We start from the raw sequence: 13,807 nt of genomic DNA on the forward strand, positions 1-13,807 counted from the left end.
TTTAACCTTTAGGTTTTTAGAAGAACACACCGCGAACACAAGTTACCACTGAACTTGACATACGCTGTCGAACACACCGACATCGCATTTTTGGCGTCACCAGAATTACATTTGTTTCCAACGTAACGTTGCGTTCGCCTTGCAGCGTTGCGTTGCAGAGGCAGTTGCGTTTCTGTGTGGTACCCTACGTTGGAAATATCGAACGCGGCCGACCGTACGCTGCAGAACGGAAGTAGTAGCAGAAGGCGACTGTATCACAACCAGATGATGGCGCGCAAGCAGTGCGAGTGCAATAATTGAATAATATAGATTTCTACATTTACTTTGCAACGCTTGCACACACAAAAGCTAGCGATGTAGTCAGTCCGTTAGGTAGGTCATTTCAGCAAAAAAAAATTAAGGGGCGGATCCTTAAGAGGTTTTAAAGCAACCGGCGTGCACAAGGTGTCATGGTACACCAGATGTACATTCACTTCCAATGGAACTCAGCAGCATTGCATTGCAGAGGCAGTTCGTTGTGATGCATACGTTGGATTTATCCATAGCGTAGACTTAAAGAAACAGTAGAAAATGGTGAATATCGAATTTCTGCTACACACATCCAAAACATTTTGGATTGTATAATGAAAAAAGTTTGACTGCAGAATGTATTACGCAGCATTGATGTCGGTCAGATCAAGGCGTAACGTTCAGACTAAGTGTCGGGGCTCTTAACACTTCCCCTTACAGAACAATCGTTTGTAGCTGTAGCCTGCTTATTTTTTAACAAATGTTCACCTGCAAGCAATAACGTTGGTTGGAGATGTTATCTAAAACAACAAATCGAATCAAATTCAAAAGAAATATATTTTTTTTTAAAAACTGGACCTAAAAGTCGTATCTTTTAAAAACGCCATATGCTTCTTGGGGGAAAAAAAGAGCGGATGGCCGTGTCCTCAACTGGCTGAAAATCATTAGTCATCAGCTGGCGGCGAGACAACCAGCTAACCAACTAGCTAGTGGTACAACTTGCAAAATGCCTTTCACAACACAAATTCAGAATCGATAGCCATGCAAATTCACAAACAAGAACAATTCTGCTAATGTGTAGAACTTCACTAACAGAAATGAAGTAACTCACGTTAGTAGTGTTATGCGTTTCACAGGCTAACAAACAGTTAGCCGATTAGCATTGCTAGCCAAACAATCATGTGCACGTGCTACATCCAAAGATATTGGGCCCTTCACCAAATATGTAATGTATTATACAGATTTTCACAGGAAAAACCACAACATTGGTTGTTGACTAGGCTGTGAAGGTTTAACTAGTTACTTGGCTTTGCTGCTTCAACTTTCCGCAAACAATCAGCCCGCCATGTTGGATTTCCTGTTTCGCAGAGGCCAAACCGACAGTTTCTACTTCCAGACGGACGGTGTTGTCCGTTTTAAAATCAAAGATATGAACAACAAAATCTCTTCTGTCATCTGAAATATGTTTTTGTGACATACCTTTCCTTATTTTTTCGTTTGTTTTCTATGTAGATATCTCCTAGTTTACTGAATTTCTCTCTTTTCCGGCGGCTCCCGGACGCTTGACCAAAGATGATAATTTTTTTATAACATAAACCAAGATAGACCACAGCCTGTCGTTTCCAAACGAGTCATAGTGGGCGGAGCCAAGCATAAACTAGCGAGAACCTATTGGCGTGTTCTAAGCAGAAGTTTGCATATTTCCGTTAGGGAACGCTTACTATGAACTGCGCATGTGCAATAACTCGATTCCCATTTTCACTCCTAAACAACGCACTTTTCTTTTTTTTTACACCTTTGGCAAAAGGCAGTGTCTACAAAACTTAGTCCACTCTGTTCGTAACATATTCTAGTTTTGGTTGACAGAAAACTGTATTGAGATTAAATGTTTAATCGATGAGAAAATTAGCCAAATGTCAGCCAAAATCCATCACGTTCCACCTCCCACTCCCGGCCACTTGGCTTCCTCTCACTACCATATGTTCTCTCTGTGGTAAAACGAAGTTAAACCGATGTGCTCTTTAGTTTATTTCACTCCTCCCACAACACACAGACCCGACCAAATGAAAACAGAGCTGTAGATAGAAAGACATTGCATGAACATTTTTTCACCAGATGGGGGAACTCTAGCCCTACTGCATAACATTCACAGTTAAGCAACTGACCAAGTTATAAATTATGTGTTAGCTCCTCAAGCTAATGTTATAGGCTTGAGGTCATAGGGCTGACACTGTTTTAATGCATGCAGGAGGGACCCAGGTTCAAATCAGCACCACTGTTGAGTATTCCACCAGACATGGAGATATGAATAGAGATGAGGCAGGAGGAGAAGGATGGAGAGATGTGGCAGGAGGAGAAGGATGGAGAGATGTGGCAGGAGGAGAAGGATGGAGAGATGTGGCAGGAAGAGAAGGATGGAGAGATGTGGCAGGAGGAGAAGGATGGAGATATGTGGCAGGAGGAGAAGGATGGAGAGATGTGGCAGGTGGAGAAGGATGGAGAGATGTGGCAGGAGGAGAAGGATGGAGAGATGTGGCAGGAGGAGAAGGATGGAGAGATGTGGCAGGAGGAGAAGGATAGGCACAGTCCCACTACCCGTCCATCACAGGGAAACGACAGGGACACAGTCCCACTACCCCATCACAGGGAAACGACAGGCACACAGTCCCACTACCCCATCACAGGGAAACGACAGGGACACAGTCCCACTACCCGTCCATCACAGGGAAACGACAGGGACACAGTCCCACTACCCCATCACAGGGAAACGACAGGGACACAGTCCCACTACCCCATCACAGGGAAACGACAGGCACCGTCCCACTACCCCATCACAGGGAAATGACAGGCACACAGTCCCACTACCCGTCCATCACAGGGAAACGACAGGGACACAGTCCCACTACCCCATCACAGTGAAATGACAGGCACACAGTCCCACTACCCCATCACAGGGAAACGACAGGGACACAGTCCCACTACCCCATCACAGGGAAACGACAGGCACACAGTCCCACTACCCCATCACAGGGAAACAACAGGCACACAGTCCCACTACCCCATCACAGGGAAACGACAGGCACACAGTCCCACTACCCCATCACAGGGAAACGACAGGGACAGTCCCACTACCCCATCACAGGGAAACGACAGGGACACAGTCCAACTACCCCTCCATCACGGTGAAACGACAGGCACACAGTCCCACTACCCCATCACAGGGAAACGACAGGGACACAGTCCCACTACCCCTCCATCACAGGGAAACGACAGGGACACAGTCCCACTACCCCATCACAGGGAAACAACAGGGGCACAGTCCCACTACCCCTCCATCACAGGGACACAGTCCCACTACCCCTCCATCACAGGGAAACGACAGGGACACAGTCCCACTACCCCTCCATCACAGGGAAACGACAGGGACACAGTCCCACTACCCCTCCATCACAGGGAAACGACAGGGACACAGTCCCACTACCCCATCACAGGGAAACAACAGGCACAGTCCCACTACCCCATCACAGGGAAACGACAGGCACAGTCCCACTACTCCATCACAGGGAAACGACAGGGACACAGTCCCACTACCCCATCACAGGGAAACGACAGGGACACAGTCCCACTACCCCATCACAGGGAAACGACAGGGACACAGTCCCACTACCCCATCACAGGGAAACGACAGGGACACAGTCCCACTACCCCATCACAGGGAAACGACAGGGACACAGTCCCACTACCCCATCACAGGGAAACGACAGGGACACAGTCCCACTACTCCATCACAGGGAAACGACAGGGACACAGTCCCACTACCCCATCACAGGGAAACGACAGGGACACAGTCCCACTACCCCATCACAGGGAAACGACAGGGACACAGTCCCACTACCCCATCACAGGGAAACGACAGGGACACAGTCCCACTACCCCTCCATCACAGGGAAACGACAGGGACACAGTCCAACTACCCCATCACAGGGAAACGACAGGCACACAGTCCCACTACCCCATCACAGGGAAACGACAGGGACACAGTCCCACTACCCCATCACAGGGAAACGACAGGGACACAGTCCCACTACCCCATCACAGGGAAACAACAGGCACACAGTCCCACTACCCCATCACAGGGAAACGACAGGGACACAGTCCCACTACCCCATCACAGGGAAACGACAGGGACACAGTCCCACTACTCCATCACAGGGAAACGACAGGGACACAGTCCCACTACCCCATCACAGGGAAACGACAGGGACACAGTCCCACTACCCCTCCATCACAGGGAAACGACAGGGACACAGTCCCACTACCCCATCACAGGGAAACGACAGGGACACAGTCCCACTACCCCATCACAGGGAAACAACAGGCACACAGTCCCACTACCCCTCCATCACAGGGAAACAACAGGGACACAGTCCCACTACCCCATCACAGGGAAACGACAGGGACACAGTCCCACTACCCCATCACAGGGAAACGACAGGGACACAGTCCCACTACCCCATCACAGGGAAACAACAGGGACACAGTCCAACTACCCCATCACAGGGAAACGACAGGGACACAGTCCCACTACCCCATCACAGAGAAACGACAGACACACAGTCCCACTACCCCATCACAGGGAAACGACAGGGACACAGTCCCACTACTCCATCACAGGGAAACAACAGGCACACAGTCCCACTACCCCATCACAGGGAAACGACAGGCACACAGTCCCACTACCCCATCACAGGGAAACGACAGGGACACAGTCCCACTACCCCATCACAGGGAAACGACAGGGACACAGTCCCACTACCCCTCCATCACAGGGAAACGACAGGGACACAGTCCCACTACCCCATCACAGGGAAATGACAGGCACACAGTCCCACTACCCCTCCATCACAGGGAAACGACAGGGACACAGTCCCACTACCCCATCACAGGGAAACGACAGGGACACAGTCCCACTACCCCATCACAGGGAAACGACAGGCACACAGTCCCACTACCCCTCCATCACAGGGAAACGACAGGGACACAGTCCCACTAGTCCATCACAGGGAAACGACAGGCACACAGTCCCACTACCCCATCACAGGGACACAGTCCCACTACCCCTCCATCACAGGGAAACGACAGGCACACAGTCCCACTACCCCATCACAGGGAAACGACAGGCACACAGTCCCACTACCCCATCACAGGGACACAGTCCCACTACCCCTCCATCACAGGGAAACGACAGGCACACAGTCCCACTACCCCATCACAGGGAAACGACAGGCACACAGTCCCACTACCCCATCACAGGGAAACGACAGGCACACAGTCCCACTACCCCATCACAGGGAAACGACAGGGACACAGTCCCACTACCCCATCACAGGGAAACAACAGGCACACAGTCCCACTACCCCATCACAGGGAAACAACAGGCACACAGTCCCACTACCCCATCACAGGGAAACGACAGGGACACAGTCCCACTACCCCATCACAGGGAAACGACAGGCACACAGTCCCACTACCCCATCACAGGGAAACGACAGGGACACAGTCCCACTACCCCATCACAGGGAAACCACAGGAACACAGTCCCATTACCCCATCACAGGGAAACGACAGGGACACAGTCCCACTACCCCATCACAGGGAAACAACAGGCACACAGTCCCACTACCCCATCACAGGGAAACAACAGGCACACAGTCCCACTACCCCATCACAGGGAAACAACAGGAACACAGTCCCACTACCCCATCACAGGGAAACGACAGGCACACAGTCCCACTTCTCCATCACAGGGACACAGTCCCACTACCCCATCACAGGGAAACGACAGGCACACAGTCCCACTTCTCCATCACAGGGACACAGTCCCACTTCTCCATCACAGGGAAACGACACCCACACAGTCCCACTTCTCCATCACAGGGAAACGACAGGCACACAGTCCCACTACCCCATCACAGGGAAACGACAGGGACACAGTCCCACTTCTCCATCACAGGGAAACGACACCCACACAGTCCCACTTCTCCATCACAGGGAAACGACAGGCACACAGTCCCACTTCTCCATCACAGGGAAACGACACCCACACAGTCCCACTTCTCCATCACAGGGAAACGACACCCACACAGTCCCACTTCTCCATCACAGGGAAACGACAGGCACACAGTCCCACTACCCCATCACAGGGAAACGACAGGGACACAGTCCCACTTCTCCATCACAGGGAAACGACACCCACACAGTCCCACTACCCCATCACAGGGAAACGACAGGGACACAGTCCCACTTCTCCATCACAGGGAAACGACACCCACACAGTCCCACTACCCCATCACAGGGAAACGACAGGGACACAGTCCCACTACCCCATCACAGGGAAGCGACAGGGACACAGTCCCACTACCCCATCACAGGGAAACGACAGGGACACAGTCCCACTACCCCATCACAGGGAAACGACAGGCACACAGTCCCACTACCCCTCCATCACAGGGAAACGACAGGCACACAGTCCCACTACCCCATCACAGGGAAACGACAGGGACACAGTCCCACTACCCCATCACAGGGAAACGACAGGGACACAGTCCCACTACCCCATCACAGGGAAACGACAGGCACACAGTCCCACTACCCCATCACAGGGAAATGACAGGGACACAGTCCCACTACCCCTCCATCACAGGGAAACAACAGGCACACAGTCCCACTACCCCATCACAGGGAAACGACAGGCACACAGTCCCACTACCCCTCCATCACAGGGACACAGTCCCCCTTCTCCATCACAGGGAAACGACACCCACACAGTCCCACTACCCCATCACAGGGAAACGACAGGGACACAGTCCCACTTCTCCATCACAGGGAAACGACAGGGACACAGTCCCACTTCTCCATCACAGGGAAACGACACCCACACAGTCCCACTACCCCATCACAGGGAAACGATAGGGACACAGTCCCACTTCTCCATCACAGGGAAACGACAGGGACACAGTCCCACTTCTCCATCACAGGGAAACGACACCCACACAGTCCCACTACCCCATCACAGGGAAACGACAGGGACACATTCCCACTACCCCATCACAGGGAAACGACAGGCACACAGTCCCACTACCCCATCACAGGGAAACGACAGACACACAGTCCCACTACCCCATCACAGGGAAACGACACCCACACAGTCCCACTACCCCTCCATCACAGGGAAACAACAGGCACACAGTCCCACTACCCCTCCATCACAGGGAAATGACAGGAACACAGTCCAACTACCCCATCACAGGGAAACGACAGACACACCGTCCCACTACCCCTCCATCACAGGGAAATGACAGGAACACAGTCCAACTACCCCATCACAGGGAAACGACAGGGACACCGTCCCACTACCCCTCCATCACAGGGAAACGACAGGCACACAGTCCCACTACCCCATCACAGGGAAACGACAGGCACACAGTCCCACTACCCCATCACAGGGAAACGACAGACACACAGTCCCACTACCCCATCACAGGGAAACGACACCCACACAGTCCCACTACCCCTCCATCACAGGGAAACAACAGGCACACAGTCCCACTACCCCTCCATCACAGGGAAATGACAGGAACACAGTCCAACTACCCCATCACAGGGAAACGACAGACACACCGTCCCACTACCCCTCCATCACAGGGAAATGACAGGAACACAGTCCAACTACCCCATCACAGGGAAACGACAGGGACACCGTCCCACTACCCCATCACAGGGAAACGACAGGCACACAGTCCCACTACCCCATCACAGGGAAACGACAGGCACACAGTCCCACTACCCCATCACAGGGAAACGACAGGCACACAGTCCCAAGCACATCTACAAGTGCTTCTACACCTGCATTGCCCTAGGTTTCCTCCTAGGTTTTGGCCTTTCTAGGGAGTTTTTCCTAGCCACCGTGCTTCTACACCTGCATTGCTTGCTGTTTGGGGTTTTAGGCTGGGTTTCTGTACAGCACTTTGAGAGATCAGCTGATGTAAGAAGGGCTTTATAAATACATTTGATTTGATCTACATCTTTTCCACTGTAACTACAAAAACAACATGCCGTTTTACACTTACAGCTCCTCTGTATCTTCTGTATCTGAGGAACGCCATCTTTTCACCGTCACTTATATTTCTATATTCTATCATTTTACTGTTAGATTTGTGTGTATTGTTGTTGTGTATTGTTTTATAATACTGCACTGTTGAAGCTAGGTACACAAGCAATGGCATCTCCTAAATATGTGTGTGAGACAAAGTAAAGTCAGAATGCTATGGCTGTTCCCCTACTGACACGTATCCTGGGGGTTGATAGAAGGAAGTCAGAATGCTATGGCTGTTCCCCTACTGACACGTATCCTGGGAGTTGATAGAAGGGAATCAGAATGCTATGGCTGTTCCCCTACTGACACGTATCCTGGGAGTTGATAGAAGGAAGTCAGAATGCTATGGCTGTTCCCCTACTGACACGTATCCTGGGGGTTGATAGAAGGAAGTCAGAATGCTATGGCTGTTCCCCTACTGACACGTATCCTGGGAGTTGATAGAAGGGAGTCAGAATGCTATGGCTGTTCCCCTACTGACACGTATCCTGGTAGAAGGAAGTCAGAATGCTATGGCTGTTCCCCTACTGACACGTATCCTGGGGGTTGATAGAAGGAAGTCAGAATGCTATGGCTGTTCCCCTACTGACACGTATCCTGGGGGTTGATAGAAGGGAATCAGAATGCTATGGCTGTTCCCCTACTGACACGTATCCTGGGAGTTGATAGAAGGGAATCAGAATGCTATGGCTGTTCCCCTACTGACACGTATCCTGGGAGTTGATAGAAGGAAGTCAGAATGCTATGGCTGTTCCCCTACTGACATGTATCCTGGTAGAAGGAAGTCAGAATGCTATGGCTGTTCCCCTACTGACACGTATCCTGGGGGTTGATAGAAGGAAGTCAGAATGCTATGGCTGTTCCCCTACTGACACGTATCCTGGGAGTTGATAGAAGGGAGTCAGAATGCTATGGCTGTTCCCCTACTGACACGTATCCTGGGGGTTGATAGAAGGAAGTCAGAATGCTATGGCTGTTCCCCTACTGACACGTATCCTGGGAGTTGATAGAAGGGAATCAGAATGCTATGGCTGTTCCCCTACTGACACGTATCCTGGGAGTTGATAGAAGGAAGTCAGAATGCTATGGCTGTTCCCCTACTGACACGTATCCTGGTAGAAGGAAGTCAGAATGCTATGGCTGTTCCCCTACTGACATGTATCCTGGGGGTTGATAGAAGGAAGTCAGAATGCTATGGCTGTTCCCCTACTGACACGTATCCTGGGAGTTGATAGAAGGGAATCAGAATGCTATGGCTGTTCCCCTACTGACACGTATCCTGGGAGTTGATAGAAGGGAATCAGAATGCTATGGCTGTTCCCCTACTGACACGTATCCTGGGAGTTGATAGAAGGAAGTCAGAATGCTATGGCTGTTCCCCTACTGACACGTATCCTGGGAGTTGATAGAAGGAAGTCAGAATGCTATGGCTGTTCCCCTACTGACACGTATCCTGGTAGAAGGAAGTCAGAATGCTATGGCTGTTCCCCTACTGACACGTATCCTGGGGGTTTATAGAAGGAAGTCAGAATGCTATGGCTGTTCCCCTACTGACACGTATCCTGGGAGTTGATAGAAGGGAGTCAGAATGCTATGGCTGTTCCCCTACTGACACGTATCCTGGTAGAAGGAAGTCAGAATGCTATGGCTGTTCCCCTACTGACACGTATCCTGGGGGTTGATAGAAGGAAGTCAGAATGCTATGGCTGTTCCCCTACTGACACGTATCCTGGGAGTTGATAGAAGGGAATCAGAATGCTATGGCTGTTCCCCTACTGACACGTATCCTGGGAGTTGATAGAAGGAAGTCAGAATGCTATGGCTGTTCCCCTACTGACACGTATCCTGGGAGTTGATAGAAGGGAATCAGAATGCTATGGCTGTTCCCCTACTGACACGTATCCTGGGAGTTGATAGATGGAAGTCAGAATGCTATGGCTGTTCCCCTACTGACACGTATCCTGGTAGAAGGAAGTCAGAATGCTATGGCTGTTCCCCTACTGACACGTATCCTGGGGGTTGATAGAAGGAAGTCAGAATGCTATGGCTGTTCCCCTACTGACACGTATCCTGGGAGTTGATAGAAGGGAGTCAGAATGCTATGGCTGTTCCCCTACTGACACGTATCCTGGTAGAAGGAAGTCAGAATGCTAGGGCTGTTCCCCTACTGACACGTATCCTGGGGGTTGATAGAAGGAAGTCAGAATGCTATGGCTGTTCCCCTACTGACACGTATCCTGGGGGTTGATAGAAGGGAGTCAGAATGCTATGGCTGTTCCCCTACTGACACGTATCCTGGTAGAAGGAAAACACACCTGCCCACCTGCCCAAACAGGTAAATAGCAGGATTCATTCATCACGATGGGCCTTGGGGCATCATTGAAGGAGAAGGTCTGAGGTAACCATGCGGCACTAATTAAATATTAGATTTTAGGCCCCTATCTTTCTTATTAATCAGGTATGTTCTTCAATATCCAAACAGGCAAACAGCTAATTATAAGGCAGTAAACAGTACGATATAACACTACGAACATAGAAGCAGTGATTTATAATGACTGCTAGATACTATTTCATTAGGATGAACCAGTGATTTATAATGACTCCTAGATACTATTTCATTAGGATGAATCAGTGATTTATAATGACTCCTAGATACTATTTCGTTAGGACGAAGCAGTGATTTATAATGACTCCTAGATACTATTTCATTAGGACGAAGCAGTGATTTATAATGACTCCTAGATACTATTTCATTAGGATGAACCAGTGATTTATAATGACTCCTAGATACTATTTCATTAGGATGAATCAGTGATTTATAATGACTCCTAGATACTATTTCATTAGGATGAATCAGTGATTTATAATGACTCCTAGATACTATTTCATTAGGACGAAGCAGTGATTTGGGCTCAGCAGTGGCAGTAATACGATACGATAGTGTGCCATTTGAAACATTGCCTTGGGTTTTATAATAGGAGGTTGGAGAGCCATCCTATCAGCTGTGTTGTCAGACTCCCTGTGTGTGTTGGAACACAGCCTCAGTTTTTGTAATTGTAATGGGACACAGAGAGTTAGATAGTATCCCTCTATCAGATATTGTTCTCAGATATAAATCAGTATTTTGATTAAATGATTCTCCAGGGGACGAGTGGCAGGCTAACTCCGTGCCACAGAGGCTTTACACTAGACAACCCTGGGACAGCTGGACTGGGGTGGGGTGGGGTGTGGGGGGGTGGAGGGGGGGGGTGTCCTGTGGGGGTTTTATTTTGGGCTGTCATCTCTGTCCCATGTCAGACTTTCACAGGCTCTATGTCTCATACCAATGAACTCATTCACACACACACACACACAAACACACACACACACACACACACACACGCACACACCTGTGATTAGAGAACTTCTACTTTGAGCTCTCTCTATGTTGGAATGCACCACAGACTGAGTGAGTGGCATTTCCCTGTTTGATTGACAGTTCCCTCGTCACATGACATGGGAGTCGGGTTACGACTTCGGCTCCTTGGAGTCCCAGAGTTCTTAACTATCGTGCCGAAAACATAACCTAAACGATAAATTAACCATCAGGGAACACTGTAACCTATAGAGCTGACTGGTATGTAGACATGCTGAGTTGTAACCTATAGAGCTGACTGGTAGGTAGACATGCTGAGTTGTAACCTATAGAGCTGACTGGTAGGTAGACATGCTGAGTTGTAACCTATAGAGCTGAGTTGTAACCTATAGAGCTGATTGGTAGGTAGACATGCTGAGTTGTAACCTATAGAGCTGAGTGGTATGTAGACATGCTGAGTTGTAACCTATAGAGCTGACTGGTAGGTAGACATGCTGAGTTGTAACCTATAGACCTGAGTTGTAACCTATAGAGCTGACTGGTAAGTAGACATGCTGAGTTGTAACCTATAGAGCTGACTGGTATGTAGACATGCTGAGTTGTAACCTATAGAGCTGAGTTGTAACCTATAGAGCTGACTGGTATGTAGACATGCTGAGTTGTAACCTATAGAGCTGAGTTGTAACCTATAGAGCTGACTGGTATATAGACATGCTGAGTTGTAACATATAGAGCTGACTGGTATGTAGACATGCTGAGTTGTAACCTATGGAGCTGACTGGTAGGTAGACATGCTGAGTTGTAACCTATAGAGCTGACTGGTAGGTAGACATGCTGAGTTGTAACCTATAGAGCTGACTGGTATGTAGACATGCTGAGTTGTAACCTATAGAGCTGACTGGTAGGTAGACATGCTGAGTTGTAACCTATAGACCTGAGTTGTAACCTATAGAGCTGACTGGTAGGTAGACATGCTGAGTTGTAACCTATAGAGCTGACTGGTATGTAGACATGCTGAGTTGTAACCTATAGAGCTGACTGGTATGTAGACATGCTGAGTTGTAACCTATAGACCTGAGTTGTAACCTATAGAGCTGACTGGTAGGTAGACATGCTGAGTTGTAACCTATAGAGCTGACTGGTAGGTAGACATGCTGAGTTGTAACCTATAGAGCTGACTGGTAGGTAGACATGCTGAGTTGTAACCTATAGAGCTGACTGGTAGGTAGACATGCTTAGTTGTAACCTATAGAGCTGACTGGTAGGTAGACATGCTGAGTTGTAACCTATAGAGCTGACTGGTAGGTAGACATGCTGAGTTGTAACCTATAGAGCTGACTGGTATATAGACATGCTGAGTTGTAACCTATAGAGCTGACTGGTAGGTAGACATGCTGAGTTGTAACTTATAGAGCTGACTGGTAGGTAGACATGCTGAATTGTAACCTATAGAGCTGAGTTGTGACCTATAGAGCTGACTGGTAGGTAGACATGCTGAGTTGTAACCTATAGAGCTGACTGGTAGGTAGACATGCTGAGTTGTAACCAATAGAGCTGACTGGTATATAGACATGCTGAGTTGTGACCTATAGAGCTGACTGGTAGGTAGACATGCTGAGTTGTAACCTATAGAGCTGAGTTGTAACCTATAGAGCTGACTGGTATGTAGACATGCTGAGTTGTAACCTATAGAGCTGACTGGTAGGTAGACATGCTGAGTTGTAACCTATAGAGCTGACTGGTAGGTAGACATGCTGAGTTGTAACCTATAGAGCTGACTGGTAGGTAGACATGCTGAGTTGTAACCTATAGAACTGACTGGTATATAGACATGCTGAGTTGTAACCTATAGAGCTGACTGGTAGGTAGACATGCTGAGTTGTAACCTATAGAGCTGACTGGTAGGTAGACATGCTGAGTTGTAACCTATAGAGCTGACTGGTAGGTAGACATGCTGAGTTGTAACCTATAGAGCTGACTGGTAGGTAGACATGCTGAGTTGTAACCTATAGAGCTGACTGGTATGTAGACATGCTGAGTTGTAACCTATAGAGCTGAGTTGTAACCTATAGAGCTGACTGGTAGGTAGACATGCTGAGTTGTAACCTATAGAGCTGACTGGTATGTAGACATGCTGAGTTGTAACCTATAGAGCTGAGTTGTAACCTATAGAGCTGACTGGTAGGTAGACGTGCTGAGTTGTAACCTATAGAACTGACTGGTATATAGACATGCTGAGTTGTAACTTATAGAGCTGACTGGTAGGTAGACATGCTGAGTTGTAACCT

At 49.0% G+C, this 13,807-nt stretch overlaps 1 protein-coding gene across 9 annotated transcripts in view; it reads right to left on the reverse strand.

Annotated features, from left to right (window-relative positions):
• Positions 1-13,807, reverse strand: part of LOC110500799 (uncharacterized) — a 101,546-nt gene that overhangs the window by 69,109 nt on the left and 18,630 nt on the right. For 2 of the 9 annotated variants that reach the window (XM_090213338.1, XM_090213336.1), the window contains exon 1: positions 1,489-2,004. The exons of 3 other annotated variants lie outside the window; for them this stretch is intronic. The gene's annotated coding sequence lies outside the window, so the exon portion shown is untranslated. Of the gene's footprint in view, positions 1-1,312; positions 2,043-13,807 lie in introns of those variants that run through there. 4 more of the 9 variants (XM_090213339.1, XM_090213340.1, XM_090213341.1 and 1 more) reach the window with 4 other exon arrangements.

Source organism: Oncorhynchus mykiss, chromosome 21 (genome assembly GCF_057628025.1).
Source record: "Oncorhynchus mykiss isolate SJ-2025 chromosome 21, ASM5762802v1, whole genome shotgun sequence".
NCBI lineage: Eukaryota > Metazoa > Chordata > Actinopteri > Salmoniformes > Salmonidae > Oncorhynchus > Oncorhynchus mykiss.